The sequence below is a fragment of the Epinephelus moara genome, chromosome 16, assembly GCF_006386435.1.
Source record: "Epinephelus moara isolate mb chromosome 16, YSFRI_EMoa_1.0, whole genome shotgun sequence".
NCBI lineage: Eukaryota > Metazoa > Chordata > Actinopteri > Perciformes > Serranidae > Epinephelus > Epinephelus moara.
In genome coordinates, this window is record NC_065521.1 from 42,700,853 (window position 1) to 42,724,319 (window position 23,467).

The 23,467-nt window shown below is 41.3% G+C and overlaps 1 long non-coding RNA gene across 1 annotated transcript in view; it reads right to left on the minus strand.

Moving 5' to 3' along the window:
* Positions 1-360: 360 nt before the first annotated feature.
* Positions 361-23,467, minus strand: part of LOC126403174 (uncharacterized) — a 75,851-nt gene continuing 52,744 nt past the window's right edge. Inside the window, exon 3 of the long non-coding RNA XR_007571295.1 lies at positions 361-457. This is a non-coding gene — a long non-coding RNA (uncharacterized LOC126403174). The remainder of the gene's footprint in view (positions 458-23,467) is intronic.

The following is a 23,467-nucleotide window of genomic DNA, read 5'->3' on the forward strand; positions in this document are numbered from 1 at the left end:
TGCATGTGACAGCCAGAAGTTGACATGGTGAGTCAGAACGTCAACAACCAATGCACCTGGGGTACTTTGTCATATGTGGATGTGCAAAGTCCATGACCAAACATCAATATGTGACAAGGTCGGAGTGAGAATGTGTTGCAGTGTCATATCTTGCTGTAGGTAATATTCAAACAAACCACAGTCATATTGTTCAATGATTCATCTCCTCTTTGAGCCAAATAATTAAATCAGCTTACACCTTCCTTTAGTCCCACTCATTCCCCAAAGCATGCAGCCATATTTCAGCTTTTGTAATATTTTGCCACATTGTTAAAATTTTCAAAATGATGTGCGAAGGCAAAACACCCACCTGAAAAATTCAGTACTTTGTCCGCCTGCAGGTCTTTCAGTCCCAATCATCCAGTGGGAGCTGATGAGCTTGTGGTAGAGGAATGGTGTGTTTATTTGCTGTTGTGTTCTGAAATCCACAAAATAATTTTTATAAGTCACACAGTACACGAGTTGATGTTGACAGTGTACCAAAATTAACTGAACCAACTGGTCCCGAAAGGTAGGAGACACACAATTTATTTCACACGCGTGAATTGAGAAATGATTGTCATTTACTGGGCTGATAGTGCCGAACCTCTGGTGTCTCTTTAGATAACTACACCGCTCTGCTTCCAGGTGAAGTGCAGACCAAGAACAGCACTCTGTAAGCAATTCAAACATTGATTCAAAAGCTATTAATACATTTACATATTCCATTTGTAGATAATGGCCAATGTCAAGGAAGTGCTCTCTGCTACAATTATGTCGAGATTATTTGGAAACCATGGTAACACTTAGTGTGTCAGCAAGAGGGCGATCATTTCATCTGATAAAGTAAAAACGGGGCTCAACCAGTGTGAGGGATTTGTACAACTCAGAGTATGTTGAAGATTGATCCATTGAGTAATTTTTGTTTTAAAAATGTATTTTACCTCCATGTTGTGTTGTTGAACTTATTGATATACTCATAAATAAAATATAATGTGTTTAATATTAAGTGACCCGAGAAAAAAAAGCATGAAAATTAAACTTTTAGCGTGTAATAGTCTTTATCACACCCACTCTTCCCACTCTGGCAGAGAAGCAGAGGTTAAAGAGGCGTAAAATTCAACATTACTTCACTTACTGTAGCTTTTAATTTTTTTTATTGCACCATTGTCTCAACAGTAAACTGTTTGGAATCTGCCACTCAGACAGCTGCTCCATCTAACGAGCATTAACGTCCTACAGGTGCAGCTCTTCATGTCAACATTTGTGGTGTAATGTGTAATCACAGGCAACGTGGTTCAGAGTGGACACAAACACAGCTGGTGTCTCTAGGTGTTATATCTATACTGCAATTTTCTCATAAAAAGACACTGGAAAATAGGAGGTAATATTTGGATGGGATGCTGGCAGCAAGGAGAAGGTTGAACACATTTTTTAAAAAGGAAAGAAAAGGGTAGAGCTATCAATCTAGACTTCAAATGAATTGATAAATATAGTTTGTTAAAAATAATACTTGGTCAAAAAAAGTCTCGATTTCCTTAGAAGAAACACAGAGATAAAAACCAAACAATTTGCAAATGCTGCATAAAACAAGTCTCAATTATGTTTTGTTAGGGTGCTTTCAGACCTAGAGTTGTCTTACTTTGGTCTGAATCAGGGAATAATTTTGTTATGAAGTTGTATAATTGCCTAGAGTTGGTTCATGTTCTCACGTAGCATTTACAAGCGGACCAGATTAAATGCTTTGCACAAGAAAAGTGCACTTGATTGGTCAGAAAGTCCATGTGGGAAAAATCCAGGAATTAAACAAAATATTGAAGAAGAGGACACTTGCAAAATGTGAGACTTTCTAAACAATGGACCGAGACCACTTCTTCAAAAATGTCTTCGTCCAGTTGTTTTGGTGCGCACCCTTGTGCTATTGCTGTGTTCACACCTGCTCAAACGAACCGCACTTAGGGGGCAAACACACTTGATCTTGACTGAGCTGAACCAAACAGGGCAGGTGTGAAAGCCCCCTTCAATAAACATGATAAAACCATGTTACAGTTTGGTTAGACAACTTATCACTGTACATAATGACAGTGTACTGCACCATGAACCTTACCTCTTCTGAACAGTGGCTGGCATGAGCTGCGGGGAGTTAAACGAGCAATACTCTGCTTATTTGACAAACACAGATTCAAACAAATGGAAATAATAGAGGAAAATACAGCAGCCACGCAGAGCAGGTCCAAAATGTGTTTCTGTACAATTATGAAATAAGTGGCTAGAAAAGAGCACGTATACTCAGCGAACCATCCCCGGATAAAGATGATAAAAGAAGCAAAGAAAGAAGCAACAGGAAAGCCGGAGGGAATTGGTTTTGTGCGCTATGGTGTCGTTTATTTATTGGCGCTGTCTAAAGGCTCCAAAGGCTGGAGGAACCACAGAGGACTCATTAAATACACTTCCTCTGTAGCAGATGGACCTCTGCTGACCCAAGCTCAAACCTTACCCCAACTTCTCCCCTGAGAATCTCATATATGGTCGTCCAGAGTATGAATCATGTACTTATAAATCTCTGCTGGGTGTTGAGGGTAACCATGTTTCGTCAACATTTGTGGAAGTAAAGTGGCAAAGTCAGAACACTGAATCTAACCAATGTTGCAATTGTAATTTCAATTACAATCTACTAATTTAACTAGACATGAAGAGAAAACACATGAGCCACATGCAGCAGCCTGCTCGCACAGTGCCAGACCTTTTACACTGAGTGCCCTAGGCTTGCCCTGTGCCCCCAGAAAAAAACATAAGGCAAGCTTATTATTATAACACATTTCAGCGACAAAGCAATTCAAAGTGCTCTACATAAAACATCAAAAGCATCTAGACAGGAGCAAAAGAAACACATCATGAATAGAAAATGTAAAAGCAATTCATTTAAGAAGTGAATAGAAAATAAAAAGTCAAAATACACTAAGAATAAAATACAAGAATAAAAGTTCAATAAAAAAATTCATAAGAAATGAATAAATATTTGATTTAATAAAAGGCAGCGGCAAACAGATAAGTCCTCAACCTTGATTTTAAAAGAGGTGAGAGTTGGTGCAGACCTGCAGCTGTCTGGGAGTTTGTTCAAGATATGTGGTGAATAATACCTAAACGCTGCTTCTCCATGTTTAGTCTTGATTCTGGGGACACAAAGCAAACTTGTCCCAGAAGACCTGAGAGGTCTGGATGGTTCATACTGTAGCAGAAGGTCAGAAAGGTATTTGGGCCTAAAACCATTTAGTTCATAACACTAATAATACATTTCATTTAAAGGCACCTTTCACAACACTCAACGTCGCCTTACAGGCAAAGATAGAGAAAATAACAGCAGATTAAAAAGGTCAATGAGATAAGGAATAAAGTAACATGAAAAAAAATGGACAAAAAAATAAAAACGGACGGGTGTCAAATTGGCTATTTTAAAGAGATGAGCTTTGAGGCGGGATTTGAAAGTGGAGAGTTGCTGCTATGGATGTCTGGTCGGAGGGTGTTCTAGAGGCGGGGGGCAGAGCAGCTGATGGCTCCAGACCCCATGGTGATCAGGCGTGCTTGCAGAACAATGAGGTGGATTGAAAACCAGCAGTAGACTTTTGAAGTCTTTTCTCTGACAGACAATAAACCAGTGTAAAGACCTCAGAACTGGAGTGATGTGATCTACCTTCTTGGCCTTAAATATAAATATATATACATATATATAATTTTCCTCAAGCTTGGGTCCTCTACTAGAGGCATGGGAGTTCTGGGCAGGACTGCACTCTTCTAGACAGAGACCTCAAATGTTGTACTTGGAATCTGCTGGAGCCAGTTTGGGGATCACTGCCCAGAGTGCTCTTATCATCACTGTGACAACTTTGGACCTCATCTTCCACATCTGTTCCAATTGTTCCTTCAGCCCCTGGTACTTCCAAATCTTTTCATGCTCTTTCATGCCTGTGAAACAGCAGATTGTGGATTCAAACCCAAACACAAACCAGCTGTGTACAACTAAGTCAAAGTAGCCAGTGAGAGCAACAATCACTGGCTTTATCTTTGACTTGCTGCCACTTGTTAGGACATTGTTAATTACGGAAGCTGTCATTACAATTGTGGCTTTGTAATTACTTTTAAATTGTGATTTTAATAAAAACAATAAATCCCTCAGCCCTGAATGTAACCTTTAATTAGTGTGAGTGCAGCCTATGAAAAGTATATATAATTAAAAATCATAGACAAAGGAAAGAGTCATAAATTAACAGCGGAATACAGTCAGCAATCACAAAAGTCATGGCATGGACCAGCAACAACTACTCAGTTGTTTAATTACGTGGTCAATTTTGACTCAGCACTGCCATATTTGAAGAGATATTAATCATATTTTGAGCTACTTCTGCCTGGAAAATGCTCCCCACCAACATGAGACGGATAAAAAGTAGACTTTCTTTCTAAAAGTCACTTGACAAAAATGTAACCTAAGCGTTTTTCTTTGACAGAAAAGTGGTGGCAGGACGTTGGGGAGCGCTTCATTCCAGTGACGTGTTTCTATGACAATAATATCCTGACACTAACATTAGCTCGATAGCTAATGTAACGTTATATTAACAAAGGGTTGACTACAGATTTGACAACAGGCTCTCAAAGCAAACAGTGATAAAAGCACAACACTCACCAGCAACATCCAGTGTCCGCCGGCCGATCTGCTCCCAAAAAACAAGCTTGTCTGTCTTTGTTGTGACGGTTTGACAGGAACCAAGCTACAGAAGTCTCAGTAACATCACTGGCGCCTTTCTGAAAAGTTCAGAGATTTTCAACTAGAAGCACTTGGAGTGGTCGCACAAAAAAGACGGTGGACACAGAGCTTTCTCTCTGGGCGGCTACATGTGGCCACAGAAGATCTCTCCTCATTGAGAACAATTGAAAGAGGAAGTCAGCACTGAGGAAAAAAGACGCTATGTGGACCTTATATAATAATACTTTTAGTTATTGATGATTTCAATTTCCCCTCTTTACTATTTGAAGCTTTTCCCATTTATCTTTTCATAGTTATTTCACCTTCATTCGGATTCTAATATTTGGCTTGTTTTATTGATCAGTGTGTTTCTAAAGTTTTCTTATTTTAATTGTTTTTGGAGAAGCTTATAAAGACAAATGAAGAATGCAGGTTGTTTGTCAGTGTCTTTACTTCTGTTGCGAGTACCTGAATGATATCTAAACACTCACCTCGGTGCTCCTGTGTTTGCCCTCAGATTACTGTGTACCCCTGAGGACATTTGCTTTGTCCTCTGAACAAAATAAATCACATTTTACCTGAGAGTCCTGTTTAGAATTGGAGCACATGTAGCAGGGGGTTCAATATAATGGTCATATTATCTTGCTTGGTTTATTTTGATTAATTTAGATTGCATTAAAGATTCATGCAGCCTCCCAGGTTACACAAATGTTTGAAAAAAACTGTAAGGAATCACTCCAATATCCCCGTCTATGCCACTGATATTTGTTTTTGTGCCCTTGAGGAGTCTCGTGTATCACATATCATTTTATAAATCCAGAATAAAACACTTTCCTTTTTTGTTTCAGTGACTGACACCATGAATAGGCATTATTTTGTTCAGCTCCAGTCTTGCTCAGCAAACAGCAATCAATCCAAACATTTAAACCACTGACAAATGAAGTGAATAACATTGATTATCTCATCACATTGCAGTGTTCTGCTGGGAAACCTTGGGTCCTGGCATTCATGTGGTTGCCACCTGACACGCAGCACCCACACAAGCACCATTGTAGACCAAGTACACCTCCTCATGGCAACGGTACTCTGCGAACAATGCACCATGCTACACTGCAAAAAAACTGCTCAGAAACGGCCCAAGGAATGTGACAAAGAATTCAAGGGCATCAACTTGGCCTCCAAAGTTCTCAGATCCCAATCCCATCGAGCATCCATGAGACACCAGAGGTACCCCCAGAGTCAGGCTTCCTTGGATCAGACATTGCACTGACCTGTCAGGGCATGGACCATAAACTGTAAGAATAACTGACATAGCTACTGTGATGTCATCGATTGGTTTGTGGACTCCCATTTTGAAGCCTCAAGTTCAGTATTTCAACTGTTTTTTAGGAAGGCTGGTGCTGTGAAGGGGTGGATCTAACTGAAAAGCCGAGGACACTATCGACAGAAAGCCCTCCACTCAAAGTGGCCTGCTCTTGAGTACGTGTAAATGTGAAAGGATGAGCTATATAAAAAAAATACATCTGTCACGAAGGTGGAAATAAGCTACAGAGACCAAAACTGTTTTTTGTACCAGGCTGTAACGCTGGACATTTTAACATGGGGTCGATGGGGATTGAATGGCCTCTGGATCCAGCCTCAAGTGGCCACTCAATTAACTGCTGTTAATGGCACTACCGTGTAAGCTTCATTTTGTTTGTTTTTAACATAAGGGGGTGTACTTAGGCCCTGAAAAAAATTGAGTGCCACTAGTGGAAAAAAAATGCTTGCAGCACCTTTTGATTGTTGCCAGGCAACCACGGACTCACCTCCTTATTCTAATCTTCCCATGTAATCAATCTAGCATTTATTTATTTTAGTTATTTGACAGTAATCAGTGTGTAGTTGCTGACATGTTGAGGCAGAGGGTACTGTCTGTAGCTCTGCTGACATGTTGAGGCAGAGGGTACTGTCTGTAGCTCTGGTTGAGGCAGAGAGGCTGTCAGCAGATAAACAGAGATCTGTGTGGGTACATGAGACCCTAAAGAAGAGGGTGGATCATGGGGAGTACCACCAGTTGGTCCAGGAGCTTCTCCTCCATCATGGACGTTTCCAGACATATTTTAGGATGACTCGGGGGGCAGTTTGACAACCTGCTGTCTATTGTTGGGCTCTGGGTATCCAGCAACTGCTATCACCAATTTCTCCTCCATTCTTTACCAACTGTAAACTTGTGCCGTGACCACCACAGAAGGCCCGCCTCTCAAATCATCCGATTGGACAATGGGAAAAAAGATGAGAAAAAAGAGATGGCATGGGGTGCTTTTTTCAACTCCAGGAGTTCAGAGCGCTCCTGCAAAAATGCCAGGCGGCTAGAGCGCATAGCAACGCAAAAAACACAAGCAAAAAGCTTAATTCTCATTAAAAACAAATACAAAAAGGTGCCTCCAGATGCCAAAACACTTCCTGTGTGATCAGGGCCTTAGTCTACAACAAAGTTTGAGTGGGTGGTGCATGTCAAGTGGTATCCACATGAGTGCCAGGACCTGAAGTTTCCCAGCAGAGCACTGCATTGTAACAAGATGATCAGTGTTGTTCACTGCACCTGTCAGTAGTTTTAACGCACTGGCTGGTTGGTGTATATCTGTTGGTTTTTGCTGGATTCAGTTGTCTGGCTTTGAATTACAGCACAGTTTCTTCTACATTTTCATTTCAAGGGTGTGCTTTCTGGCCAGCTTTCTAAGCGAGAGACACACTTAACATTGATGACATTCACTTTTTCATGTAAATGACAAAATAGATTCAGTGCACTCATGTTAACTCCTTAAAATCTCTTGAGCTGTAAGAATATAAAGATAATCTTTATTCGTAAAGCACTTTTCAAAAAGCAGCATACTAAGTGCTTGACAGGACTCAAGTGACATCACTTTTACAATGACAGGAAGGGATTCAGGGCACACTTTAAAAGCCTGAAAAGGCTGATGTGGGATTCATGCAACAACATTGTGGCACAGTCATTTTGTCTAGAGGAGGCAGGGAGGAAGAGGAGGCAGAGGATGTGCACAGAGCCTGCTGGTGTTTTCCTGTACTGGCCATAGGGGGCACTAATGTTCAGCCTTGGTGTGAGGCAGAGGACAGTGGGGCAGACAGGGTTGTTGATGTGTTTATATGTGTTGTTGGTGTCTTTGATGAATTATTTGATCAATTAGTGTTAACTGGACTACAGAGACAGAGGTGGAGGAGGGAGAGGAAGAAAAACAGGTGTAATATAGAGACATCAGTGTAGAGAAGGGGGATGAGATTGTGTTTTAAGTCGACCACCGCAAGCACCGTGCAGACAGATGGTTCAACAGCAAGACATGAGAATCAGATTACAAAGGCAGAGATGCAGTAAGAAAGAGCTGGAACCTGCTGCTTATGTTTTATGTGTTTGTCAGTCATGTCGGATAATTACAGAATCTGTCAGGAAATAAACACATAGACTCTCAGTAAGGGCAGCATATTCCATATAGACTGATATAAGTTCATAAGACAACAGTCAGTAGCGTTATGTGCACTCACTTGTTTTTTCTTTTATGCCCAAATTTAAAATTGTAATGCCAAAATGAAAGTTTTCACAACACAGTATGGTGTTAAGATGTTTTAAACTGATAGATAAAATGCAGTGGTCTATCTAACTGTACACTGGCTCTGTTTAAAGTGCCCTTCACCAGGTCAGAAGCTGCAGCAGTTTCTATACAATAACATGGCAGTGACAATCATTTACCATCCCTGTTATGTGGCGGCTGATGTGTCCTCTACTCAGAGAGTAACGAGCTCCCGGACCCCATTGTCTTCCCAATTTGCGGACATTTATGTTTGCTGCTCTTCTTCTTTGAGTTAGCTGCTAACTGCTACTGGCTGTTTTTTTAATCTCCAGGTGGAGGGTCAGGCACATAACACATCATCAAAATGTCACACCCATTGCATCCTGTCAACTCACATCTTTTACATAGACATTGATTTGGCGCAGTTACTACCTCCACTGCTGGCTTTAAGGCGTAACAACTCATTTTTGAGTAATTTTTTTACATATTCAACCAGATGATCTCTTCTTTTATTTGAAATAATAAATCAGCTCATATGAGAGAAGAATTATGGAAAGATCAAAAAACCGAGGTGGGCTCTCCTTTCCAAACCTGAGCTCATATTACCAGGCATTATGTTATGTTATCTCCCTGTGGCTATGGTAAAGCCTCCACATGGCTACAAATTGAAATTACTACAGGCCACACTCACTTCCTGCTTTGCTTCACACGTCTTTCCCATCGTTAGTTAATAATATTAATGGAAACATAACTGTAACCCAATCATAACACAATGTGAAACAGTTCAAAAAGTGCCTGGGTATTCAGGACATTTCTATTCACTCACCTGTAGTAAACAATCATCTTTTCCAACCATCTCTATTTGATAAAGGCTTCTAAATTTGGTATGATGAGGGTATATGTAGCAATGGGGAACACTTTTGCCAGCTTTGAAAAATTATCCATGAAAATTCAGACTAATTTTCTTTTTTTTCCCATTATCTACAAATCAGGGACTTTGTGCGCAAAAAGTTTTCACTATTTTTCCAACTACTCCTCCATTACCTCGCCTTCTTTATTAAAGGTCAATATGCTTAATAAGGGTAGACTCTCAATCATTTATACGCAGATCATGAATAGATATAATCTCTCAATATCTCATATTCGACAGCAATGGGAAAAAGATCTAGGGGTCCAACTGTCAGATGTGGAATGAGACATGGCTCTTTGTAAGGCTCATTCGTCTTCTCTATGCTCAAGACATGCCTTAGTACAGTTTAAAGTGCTATATTTGCTACACTTCTCTAAAACAAAACTAGCAAGAATATTCCCAAACGTGAGATATATATGTAACAGGGGCAAACAGATGCCGGCGACTATATACCATATCTTGCGGTCTTGCGTAAAACTTGCCCCATTCTGATTATACCTTTTGGACACTATGTTCAAGGGTTATGGCTGTAATGTTGTGCCTTCTCCTACAACTGGAATTTCTGGTACATTCTCAGTTCCAAATTATTCCAATATCCCTGCTCACTTACGGAAAGTGATTGTCTTTTCCTCCCTATTAACTGGAAGCTCAGTTTTATTTAAAACGAAGGATATAACCCCTCCATCACACAGTCAGAGGATCAAAGATGTGATACAGAATATCAAGCTGGAAAAAATCAGACGCAACGGCTCAGTTAAGAGTTTTTACAAAACCTGGGACCCAGTAATAAATTATGTTTATGGTCTACCTGTCCTGAAACTATGAACTTATACCTCTACAGTATGTCCGTTACGTACTTAAATACAAATAAGCAAGACTGGCCTGTCATATTTTATTCTGATTTGTATATGTATTCAAGTTAAATTAGCGTAAGTACAGTCTTCCTACAGCTTCCTCTTTTACTTTGCAGGATTTTCCTAACAAAAAAATGTAAAGGCTCATACAAAAGGACTCCCTCTTAATCCTCACTTAGGGCAAACTAGAAGTGTGTGGCCGTGGAGTTTCCTCATGCCCCCAGGACAGCACCTCCACCTTTCAGCCAATTTTTCCCAGCGGCCACTCACGGTGTCTCAGCGAAAAAATCCCCTACGGCCAAAAGAGCATTTTCCCCAAAGGACACGATATAAAGGAGACAGAGATCCTCAAACTGTAAAGCAGTGTCAATTCTGAATTTTTGTATTCTGAGTTTTTGATCCATGGAGATTTTGTATTTGTAAAATTTTCCTAAAGCTGTGAAAAGCATTTTAAAAATCATCACAATGTAAAGTCTACAAGGCGAGCGGGAACTAAGAAACTCCACAAATTTAATAAGCACCTCCACCATCCACAGTCAGACACACAGCTTTTTATTTACTGCTGAATTACAGCTCGCACCAATGGCTGACGCTGCTCTGCTGCAAATGTCTTTGCTGGCTAGCAAAACATCCTGGTAGCAACTATTTACTGGAGTTTACCGGCCTGTCGCTCATGCAGCATGTGAAGATAACTGCAAACACAGCTATTCTCAGCTTTCAGTGTGCGATAGTTCACCACTAACATTTTCATCAGCGAAAATGAAACTGTCTATGATTTATGTGCAAAGACTCTGCCCTAAATTTTCTTATTTTCTTGCTTTGATGTGTTCGGGAGGTTCGTGGGCACAGTGTGCAGGTGAGGTCAAGACAGGTAACAACCAGGTAGCAGACTGTAAGCATCAGGCATCCAAGAGGCAACTGCAAAGTTTGAGGACGCAGTGTCGAAAAAAGACAATGAGCAAGACGAAACGGCAAGTGGACAAAGCTCGTTGCAAAATGAGAGTGAATCTGGAGTTGGCTGTCTCTTTCACTTTTACCTACAATACTGTTTACAGACAGTAACCGACAATTCCTGCAGACTGTCTGTATTCACAGACTGTAACCATACAGTTAGGAACCATTATTCTATAATACATGAGCAGCTCACAAAGTGCTGGATAATAAAACTGTAGTATCCCATCATTCTGACGTACAACAGCAGAAACAGTTGTGATTTCCTGAAAACTAGTTTTAAGTTCTGACCTCGAGAGCACAGTTGGGTGCCTGAAATGATGAGGTGTCATCAATAATAGCCCTGCTTTGCTTCTCAGTAGAGTACACATGACTAATATACATCTTAATGTTTAAGAAATACATACATACTCTATACAAAGAGCAATTAGGCTCTGATTCACCCTCCTAGTGCAATTATAGGTCACTCTTGAGTGCTAAACACAAAGTGCTTCAGTAGGCGGCAGACGCTGAATCATTTCATGGGCAAATTAAGTAAACTAATTGCAGTGGAGAAGAATGAATTCCTGCTTCTTAATACTCTTGAGCTAAGGCAGCATGAAGTGACGCCCGCAGGGACGGAGTGGAGATGTGGAATTTAAATTGAGGTGAATAACAAAGTGAAAGAAAGAGAGACGGAGCCTTAAAGGACCCCGACCTGTTGCTTTGAATTTTTGCATGCTTGATATTAGATCTGCAGTGAAATGCTCAGGCTCTCTTTCATACAGCCTCTGGGTCTGTAAAACACTTGGATGTTAATGAGAAGGCAGGTTTTGATCCATAGCGTAAAACCAGGAATGCTGCAGCCTTTAATTTTCTCTGTTACATCAGACTCGCACACACCAGTATCTTCCGTAACATCTCAGCTCTGGTGAAGCCAGAAGTTTCTGGGGAGCTGCTGGCTTCACCAGACTGACAGCAGAAATGAACTGAACTAAAATAGTTTTCATGTCAGCTCCATGGGGAAAAAAATTACAGCTCACAGACAGACTGGGATCAATCAATGTAAAAAGAGTTAAGTTAAAAACACATATACACATGAAATTTGTGTGCTTTAAACAGATGTCTATGCAGATTATGCTTAACTAAATGCAACAAAAATGGATCTGTAGCATAGAAAACAAAGGAAGTGCATCAACCACTGTCCAACAAAAACAGAAAAGGATAGAGCTTATGTTTTCCCCAGTGGCTATCGGTAGCTATCACCAAACCATCAGCCATTTCAGCTACTGGGTAGCTGAACAATCGAAGTAACCTTTAAGTAACCTAATCAAAGTAACCTTAAGAACTTTTGTAGCTGCTAATCTGTGAGTAAAACAGAAAGTGATCAGAGGCCTGTTCTATGAAGCCAGCATAACCTACCCAGGATATCTTCTCATTATCTGGCTTGTCTAACCTGTCACATTGGCCGTCTCAGTAACCAGTGCTACAGAGCTGGTTATCAACTAGTTCAGTCAACTCTGGGTTTTCCTATCCAGTCATAAGTGCGTTCATGTGAAGGAGGCGGGGGTGTTCAGGATCAGGATCAGGATAAACTTTATTGTCCCTTGCGGGAAATTTGTTGTAGACAATCGTGCTACATAAGCTGCAAACAACATAACAATTAAACAGACTCACAAAAATGTCAGACAATAACAAAAAAAGGAAGGTCAGCAGTCGCAATGTCACAGTGTTACACAGTATTGCACATTTCCCGGGGAATTGCACCAAAATGATGCTATTACATCAAGAATCATTAGCACCATAAGTAGTCAACAAGAAAAGTGCTAAAGTGCTATCAAAGATCCCACCAGCAAATAAATAGTCTGATTAAACAAGTTTACAATAATATAAAATCAATAACTAAGAAACAGAACAGCAAGATAAAAGAAACTGAATACAGTCAAGATAAAAATTAGATACTAACCAGATCAGACCACGGCACATATAAGACCAGAATAAAATTTAGTCGACTGTTTTGTTTAGAAGGGTGATGGACGTTGGGAGGAAGGAGAGCTTATAGCGATTAGTTTTATGTTTGCTTGCTCTGTAACGTCTCACCGAAGGTAACAACTCATATTCAGAGTGAAGGATGTGAGAAGAGTCTTTAAGGATTTTTTGAGCCTGATTTACAGTGACTCTCTCGAATACAGTCTGAAGGGATGAGTAGTTTTTTTGTCCAATCACCTTCATTGCAGATTCGATCAGTTTCTCTAGCTTCGATTTGTTCTGAATGGAAAGAGTGCCGAACCAGGCAACAAGACCGCATCTGATGAGACTGTCAAAAACAGCATTATAAAAAGTCAACATAATTTTGGGGCTGACTCCGAACAGTCTAAGCCTGCGGAGAAAGTGCAGTCTTTTTACTAACGAGTGACATCATCAGAACCATGAATTAAAGAGGCTACTTCATGTATTGTGAGATAAAACAGTACTGAAAGTATCTGCAACTGCAGATAAAAACTCTAAAACTCTAAACTAAAAACTCTATCCAAAATGTCACCGTCGGCTGAGACTTAAATTATATGTAGGTATCACTAGGCAATATGTGAGATTAGTATAGAGTGTTCTTACCTCTTGCTGCAGCAGTAATGACTGGTTGCACAGGGGTTGGGGTGTCATGAACCTCCCTGCTGCACGTGTCACAAAGGTGGGCCATTTCTGTCTGCAACCTCCACGCGACAGCAGGAGTTAAGAGAGACAAGGACTCTCAACAGTGACTTAATCGAGTCACTGCACCAGACTGCATTCTACTTTACTCTGATTATCTCGTCTCCGCCAGGCACAACTGTACCGCACCCTGCTCTACAGTAATCTGTGGGACAGAGTAAAATAGGATATGAGACCTCTGTTACATCTCAGCTACTCCTCTGTGATACAGTGAGCACGCCATGGCATCTATTTTTGGGCTGTACTTTTATCCCATGTCACGACACATCAGCAACCTGCTGTTTGTGGCCAGATAAATCTGAGTCGTTGCCTTCCCAACATGAACAACACAGCAGTATAACAAAGCTGGCCCGAGCGGGTCGAACAGGAAAGGCTGTCTGTCTCTCCTGCTTCTGCCTCATTACGCTGGTTGAAGAGCTGTTTGTCTGGGTCAGCCACAGGGCTGCTCGGAGGGGAAACAACTCATCACTTCAGCTGTCACTCCGCTGGACTCAACAGGCTCTAACACTCTAGCAACAGGTACAAGAGACGAGCAGAGGCGATGTGAGCTTTGATTTTTTTTTTTTTCAGTATTGTTTTTACTTTTATGAGAACCAATTCTGGGTGTGGAGAATTTCTCCTCTGCTCCAAATATCACACATGATAACCTTAACACTCGGAGAACAGATAATGATTGACAGGGATTACTTTTGTACACATGCCAACATGTGAAGAACACAAGATTTTAATTTATTCCTCCTTTGGCACTGGTAATGATCAAAAGACAATATACACAGCACAGAAGAAGGGACTATTATGCCTTATCAATACTGCTACATACTCACTGTAAGTAGATTTGCTGATCATGCTTATGATTTTTTAAAATCCATGACTTACTGGCCTGCTTTTCAGAATTAATTAAAATACTACAAAACAGTCAACAGTGTTTTAATATTCACGCAAATCACACTAACATTGAGTAAGTATTTAACACATCTTTTTTTATGACTATCATATTATTTGCCTGCAGGGGTGGTCAAAAAAAGTGCCCACGAGCACCTGATCGCCCACAGGGAGTACGAGTCACCTGCAGGGCACATTTTTAAAAATTACTGTGGTCAAGCCAGCCGTTACTCGCATCTCTGTGATCAAATCCGCTGATGCTACAACTGTAGTGCACCCATATACTGACATTATTACATTTACGGCCAAGATCGAGCTCCCAGGGAAGGATGGCAACAGACTTGGTGTTTCAAAATAAGGTGTTATATAAGTATTAAAAAAAACCAAAAACAATAAAAGGTATGGTTGGGGAAAAAAGGCCGACAAGGAATCTTCCTGAATTTCCGGATGGCCAGTCTGCACCTGGGTTACGTGCCTCAAGAGCTCAAAAAGTCAAGGACATGTTAACTCATTTTCAGTATGCAGGCACTGATTAGCTGCAGTTTAGAGTAGGGTTACATGACATGTAGAGGAAAGACAGATTAGCAGAGAGATTTGGTAAATGTAAAAGCTTTAGGAGATGGTTATACCCTTTATCTCCTACTAATATTGCTCTTTTTTTTGGGCCAATCCAAATTAGAGAACAATTGATCAACAAAGAAATTATAGTATTGGCGATTTGCTTTGTAATTGTGTCACAGTGCCACAACGAGACATGAAAGTCATGCTCTGTGTTGGTGGTTGCTGTAGAAACCATTTATATTTCAGCTGCTGCTGCGTCAACATCCCTCCTCCTGTTTACATTCAGCATTATTAGCTACGTTTGATGTAATTAGCCTTCTACTTATACACTAATCTCAGCAGGCCAAATGTGAGGCTTGAGATTTTGTCCATACTGCTTGTTCAGAGTTCAACGCCCCCAGATTCTCCAGACTCCACTTCCATTGACTATTTGCGATCACAAAAGTGTCAATGCACTTCTAAATGATGCAAGTGCTTTGGATTTTATAAGTCCGCCCGGAAACAAACTTCATACAACAAAACTTGAGCAGCAGCCGGAACAAAAAACTTCTATGAGCAAGAACAAAGTTAACTGTTTGATACTGAGTGAAGAAGACTAATGTCCGAATTCCCATCATTCGGTCTGATGATGGTTGGTTTAAATGTTGACAAAAATATTTTGGGGTAAATTTAAGTGGTGCTCAAGTACATCAACATTGAGGAGACTTAAGATGTGAAATGTACTGGGATAAATTGGTGATCTTCATGACATACCTCATCAATTCAGCCATAAACCTCTTGAGGCCGGACTACAGACTTTGTTGGGTACAAATAGCTGTAGAGAACATCTGGCAGAGAGCCTAATTGCAGCCTCACAGTCCATGAAGAAATCATCAAAAGGATCTTGAATGTATGAAACATAAGAAGAGTGCCAAGATGTAAAACATGAAGCGAATGTATTCTCTGATATGCATTTGCTGTGAGAACCCAACCATAGTATTCCTTTCTATTTTTTCTAAAAGAAGATCCTCTGAACAAGAATGGTTTCAACCACTAATAGGATATTTTAAGAAAAGAAATCACATCATAAGGCTAAATGTCATGCGTTAAATGGATCACGGTTGGCAGAACAACACAGCCTGTCTGATCTGTTTCCACCCCATTACTCTGGCTGAGAAAGTGTTAGCAGCTTCAGCCACAGGGCCACTCGGAGGAGGGAGGCCTCATCAGTCAGAGTCTCAGTCTCTGGACTCAATAAGGTCTACTTACACGGCAGCAAGACCAGGGAAAGGCTTTTCTGACTCCTACTGGTCACTGATAGAGGTCATGGATCCTCACTACTGAGGATGACTGCAACAAAATGTCACTTGTTTAATCATCTATTTGGAATATAACCCACTGCAAAGTGTCGGACTATGTTTTTACTTTCTAGCTGTGGCGCAGCAGGATGGAAATGTTCGTTAAACACAACTACTGGCGAGAGTGCAATGAAATTTGCTTCAAATATTCATGATGCCCAGAGGATCATTTAGCTTTCAATGTGACCTTTCCTGTATGCAAATTTGCATTTCCTAGGATAGCAAAGGCATGACCTGCCCTGCTCTGCCTCACTTTGCCTCTGATTGGCTTACCCTGACATACCTACCCTAACCAATCTTACTCCTCTTGGCTAAACCTAACCAATCTAACCAACAAGGGCAACAAGTAATAGCCAAATGATAGGAAGAGTAGGATGTGTCATGCCTTCGCTATCCTTGGATGAACAAATCAGCTTCCTGTACGGTTACAGTCAGGTAAAGAGTTTCCACCACTTACGTCCACAACAATGTAGCTCAAAAGAGTTTGGATTTGCTGCAGACATTTATAGTCTTTAGAAGATTATTCCTGATATTTGAGGTGTACTCCTGACCTTTCTGCTAGTTCCACAATCAGGCAAACATATCTACGTATACATGATAAATATCTAATGGGCAAATTGATATGAAATTCACTGAGCACATTCATGAGAGAATGAACAGATATAATTCTGGTTACGCTAAGGTCACGTTTAGATTCAACTGAGGGGGCGTCGGTAGAGTAGTGGACGCCCCATGTACAGAGGCATTGCCTCGCTGCAGTCAGTCCATCTGCACATTGGCGTTGCCAACGCAAAGAGCTCTGGCAAAACAGTGGCAAAAAGTTAAACGAGGCTCAACTTTTGCAGCAACGTGATGTCATCTGGTAAAGACAATCGCATTTCTGGTGGACGGCTTTGTAACATGAATGGGTAGGGTGACCAGACGTCCCGCTTTGCGCGGGACTGCGCAGCATTTCTGTGTCTTTTCACGCATCACGTAAATTGAGACCATGTCCCGCATGATTGGTTGTCATCCGCGCTTGCATTCCCCCCCGGCCAATGAGAGGAAGCTGCATGCAGTGGCCGGCCCACGTCGGCTCTGTGCATTTAAGCGCTAGGGCCTACCCCTTCCGCCCCATATAGCAACAGGTGACGGCTCGTTGGAGATGAACCGGCCTCGCCTGCAAAGTAGACGAGAACCAACGGCCGCAGCGGGGGTGGTGACAAAAAGCTGTGGTGAAGTCGTACAGTTTCCCGACAGTTTCCAGCAGCCTTCAGTCCGTACAGGAAGTCACAGACACACTCACATCCAGTCTGGAATGATGTCAATGAATACAATGATCTGTAGTTTATGTTCATGGTTTATCCTCCATTTTACATGAATTCTCCTGTAAATCAGCATCATATCACAACAACAGCTTTCATTAACAGTCAGGGCTTCACATCTGTACAGCTGTTATTTTAAGAATCCTCACACCCCACTGACCACAAGTCTCTGTGTTGCTAAATACTTCAATAATTTAAACAGTCCAGTGTTAATATACAGTAGACTCTGTATAGTTTATGATGAATGTTCTTAGTCTCTGACAACTAAACTTTGCGCTGGGGGCGGGTGTCCCACATTGTCCCTCCCAAACCTACTCCCTGTCCCACATTTGGTTTATTGGGACCTGGTCACCCTATGAATGGGCACTACAGAAACATTAAGTTTCAACATACTGCTTCTGGTGATTAGGTTGCTGTCCTCCAATGCCACACTCAAAATCTCAAACTTGCACACAATAATATCCCTCAGAGAGAGCTCATTTCAAACTTTCCTCTAGCCCCACCCCCACAGCACAAATATTACGTTTCACACAAGGCTCTTAAAAACTGAAATAACCAATATGTTGTTTATTATGTCCAACATCATACTGTGATGTGTAATAAACACTACAACTCCTAGAGGCAATTAGCATGCTTTTAAGACAGATTGTGCTTTTACTAGTCACTTTACAACACGTCAGTGGTCACAGTGGTTAGGTATATTTGCATTTGCATTAGAGACACATGTTAAAGTGTGCAGTTGGGGGAGGATTTCTGAAATTATCTTTTCATTTTGTAGAAGGATGTTTAGGCAGCAGCTATCGAGTGGGTGTTAGCATTTAAAGTTTAAAGTCAACAAGTACAGAAATTGCAAAGGAAAGACAGAACAGTAAAACATTCAAAACCATGATAAATATCTTAAAACCATCTTTTTTCACTGGAGATCGGCTCATCCCTGAACGTCCGTAGAGGCTTTACAGTTACCTCAGTGTGAGGCTGGCTGACAGCTCATCAACATGAGTGGCAAGTGTTGGGATGGAAACCAGGCGGAGGGGACGGAGGCAGGAGAGAATACATTTTCTGCCACAGGTTGACAAGATGCAAAATGTCAAGAGAATTCACTTCGCCAATGCCAGATTTCATAACTGTTATACCATGAGCGCAATATGTTTATCTGTTTGTCACCAGGTTAGGATGTCAATGCTTAAATTGGCAGCACACATACAAAACAATGGTACCATGCAGGCTGCAGGCAGCATGATGCAGTGGATTGCTTTTACTGGTAACCACTAATCAGCTTAAAGTAAATTGACTTCGATAGCAGGGTAACAATTTATAGTCCCCTCAGCTGCCGGTTCACTGCTGGTAAGAGCCCACTGTAGCCTGGACTCCATCTTTAATTGAACTGCAGTGATTTATGTTTGCTTCAATGTGTAAATTATCGATGAAAGAGAAAACATTAGCCAAGGAGAGAGACGTGGAGAAGTGCTGAGTGGTCTGATAACTGGTTAGTGGAAAAATATGTTTTAAACCTGCATGGTAGTTAGAGATAGACAAGAAGCTTTACTGTTTCTTTTTCTGTCAAGATTCAGACAGAAAAAGGCAGAGCATTACATAGATTTAAGTTTTTATAAAGTGGTTTTAATAAAAATTGACTTAAGGACTGTTGTGGCAGCAGTTTGCATCAGTGAGATTCATGCTGAATGAAACTTGCAGAAACATTTATCAAACAAAGACAAAATTCTGGTCTCAAAATTCCATTATATAATGAAATATCTATTACATAAGCCATCCCTTTTGTAGACCTCAGCTTGTCTCCTTGGGGTTATGTTAAACTCTCATTTAGTTCTGCAGAAACATATTTCACACACAAAAGCATTCCACTGCTTAACATGGACAAGAAAGTTTATCCATTCATTCATTTTCCATTACCGCTTATCTTGTTGGAGGTAAAGGGGGGGGGCGTGCACCGGGCTGACACAGAGACAGACAACCCTTCACACCTACAAGCGATTTGAAGTCACCAGTTAACCTGCATGTCTTTGGACTGTGGGAGGAAGCCGGAGTACCCAGAGAAAACCCACACTGAGACGGGAAGAACACGCAAATTCCACATAGAAACTCCCACCCTAGGTTCAAACCAGACACCCTCTTGCTGTGAGGCGACAATGCTAACCACTGGACCACTCCGCTAACGTGAATGGGGATTTAAAGATTTAATCCTTTGGCGGTGGTTGTGACACTCATAAAAAATGTATGCACTGATTATAGACATCTCTTTCCCAATGTAAGTCTATGGGAAAAAGTATTTTTGGGCCCAGTGATTTCACGGGACCAGGCTCGGGAGTTGTAATTCCACTGTTTGGCCACAACACAAATTGGCCTCACAGCCTAGCACACTTCCCAGGGGCCTGGGACCAATGGCCTCTTCCCCACTTCCTACCCTACTACTTCTGGTGCCCTTGCATGGACTACACCCATTTTCAAACTCACCCTTCATTTTGATCTCAACTACACCACTAACGTTTCTTGACTGCATCTTGCACTGTTGTGACGCTATCGAGGTGACAAAATCTATCCACAAACAGTCATAAAAACACCTGGAAGTTCTCAAAACAGCTTCTGTGGTAGTTCCTGCAATAACTGGAGTCACCAGGACCACATTTTGCCATGATGGCACACAGACATTCAAAAGGTGAAAACAATAACTGCCCCACTGCCACAGCTGGGACATATTTGTTATAAGTTAAAACAAGAGGATAATTTAGAGCTAATGGAAATAAAAGTGCAGTGGGGAAAAATAATCAGTCACAGAATGCTCTGAAATCTTGCTGACGCTGAGCTAGGAGAGCAGCTCCGATGATGGAGGCAAAGTAAATTGAAATTCTTAAAACCATTAATCTGGTAAGCACCACCGCCTTCAGCAAATGTAATGATATAAAATCAGCTCTAAATACATTGGATCAGAGACATCTTACAAGGGTGTATCCAGACGGTTTTTAAATGAATGACAGTAAATGATGTGAGGACCCCATCACATCACATAAAGATGTGTATCTGATTTAATTACATTGATATTTAACTGCTGCGCATCACACATCACCATCTTATATCTGTCACCACGTAGCTTCCTCTGGTCTTCTGAAGAGATTTAACATATCAGGGTGGATTTTTCACCCTCAGTCTTTCACTCCTTCCGCCATCTGTCATAGAGGGAATCTCTGTTGGTTTCATTTACATGTATATATGATAAAGCAGTCCAACACATTTCCCACCCAGTGGCTCATGGTGTGAAATGCAGAGAGGCTGATAGACAGATCTGTGGTCTTTTCAAACAATGTTGTTTGCTTACGGTGACTGTCATAAAGTCAGGCATTAAGACAGACAAACAGAGAAAGAGACAAAAGATTATAATGTCTGTGGGTTGCAAACATGCCCCAGGAAAAGGCACTGAAATAGATAAAATGGGAGCAAAAGAAGAGGGAGGTGGAGAAAGGAACAGAGAGAAGGCAGGGAGATCAGAGAGGAGTGAAGACAGTAATTGTCAGAAGGCCTGCAGCTTGGAGACGCAGCTTGTTTCTACTGCGTTGGTGCTAAATTTGTCTGTGATGCCTCGATATTCAAACTAATTACCATATTAGAGCACACAAACACATATGGCAAAACGGCATCATCTGGCTGTGTGGATACCTTGGTGAAGTGATTAAACTTTAAAGTTTGGTTATTTTTTTTGAAAGTCTTGTAAGACTTAAGCAAATTTCTGGACTGCCTGTCACAACAAAGCCTGTACCATTGGAAAAGCTTGTCCAAATGTAGCAATGTTTTCCAAAATTTAATAATGAACAGTACATTCTCACCCCCAACTCATCAAATACTGACGCTTGGTCAAACTATAATGCTCTACCACACGTATGTCATGTGCCATATGTGTAGCACAATATGCTACACAGGGGGAACATGGGACAATGAGCCCCTGGGCACAGAAATGCAAAGTGCCCCGCCATCTCTCCTACACAGAAGCAAGACACAGAGACTTTGTGGTGGTTTTGCGTCCCTTTGTAGTCGTTACGCATCTCTTTGTGGTTTGTGTCATTTTTGTTCATTTCGTGTCTCCTCGTGGTTGTTTTGTGTCTTTTTGTAATTCTTTTGTGTCTTTTTTTTGTCGCTTTGTAGTCATTTTGTGTCTCCTTGTGTTGTTTTGCCCATTTTTTAAATGTTTTTGTGTCTCTTTGCAGATACTCTACATCTCTTTCTTTTTGTGGTAATTGCAGTGATTTAAGTGGCATTTTGCAAATGAAGGCCAGGAACCCCCCCAGTGATGCAACACATACTAACACACCATGATGTTACTAAAATAACTGGTGCTTTTTACAGTGTAAAGTGTGCTTTGGTGCGTTGGTGTTTGACGCAAAGCTGCACTAAAGCATCTGTATTTGACAAGATAGGAGTGAGATCAGATTGGTATACAACTCACCCATTTAATTGTTATTAAGTTACACACAATTGAGGGTGTGGTCTTTTGAGTGACACGCTGTCAGCAGTCTATGAGAAGATCCACCCCTCGCTCCTCCACTGCACCACCCATGATCAAAATACATACCATTGCTGGTTGGCATGTCCTACTTCTCCGTAACGCTCTAGAAAACAATCTTATCACATCCACTCTCCTGACTTGGAACGTCTAGTCACTGCATGTTGACTACATCTGTTAATACAACACATTGGGTGTGTGCTACAGGTGTGTAATGGCAAGATGCCCCACTATGTGATGCCATGCTGTGGCTGGAGTCACATTGAGTGGTGTGGTGAGGGCAAATCTTCTATCCAGAAGTCCTGAAGGACAGATGTGTTTGAAGGATTCAGCCCCTGAACTGAGACACAGCTGGTGTCCGAACATCCTTATGAGTCACCAACATTCAGAGTTGGTTCCCACCTGTATAAAACTCAATGTAACAAGACTGTATTTCACAGAGAAAAAGTGACAGCCTTGTTTTTGTCTGAGTACACAATGCAGTCCCTGGGTACATTTCATCTGTGAAGGGAGAACTTGTTGTGCTGTAAGCCAGGCGGGTGGAGAAATGATGGAGGGAATGACAGAGATGAAGAGAAATATTGGAAGGATGTTATTGTTCTCACAGCTTAGTCGGAAATCAGAACCAGAGAAGTATGTTCTGGCTACGACACTCAGATTTCAGACAACATGCAGAAGAAAAAAGACTCATGTAATAGCTCTTATGACTTCAACAAAGAACAAGAGAGCTGTTTTCTCATTTTGTGCTTATATAGTACAGTGAACAGGGCTGGACTGGCCATCGGGCATACCAGGCATTTGGCTGATGGTAATTTTGGGCCGGGCCTTTTTTTTTTTTTTTTTTAGTCATGTCATGATACCTATTGGGACACAAAACTGGTAGATCGGCCCATTAGTCATGATTGATTCTGGGCTGGACCAATTACAGCCGAGAGCCGATGCCCCCTCCCACTTGGGCCTCGGCTGCCAGTCAATCAATGATACAGAGAGAGAGGAGATTGACGAAATTGAGAAGAAACTCAAAGGAGGTGCGGGAAAAATAAGAGAGAAAAAGAGACAAGCCCTTCAGGAAGATGCTGCCAAATGTGTTAAAATAACACAGATGTTTGCTGGCTATGGCGGAGCTTCTTCAGCGGCAGCATCAGTGA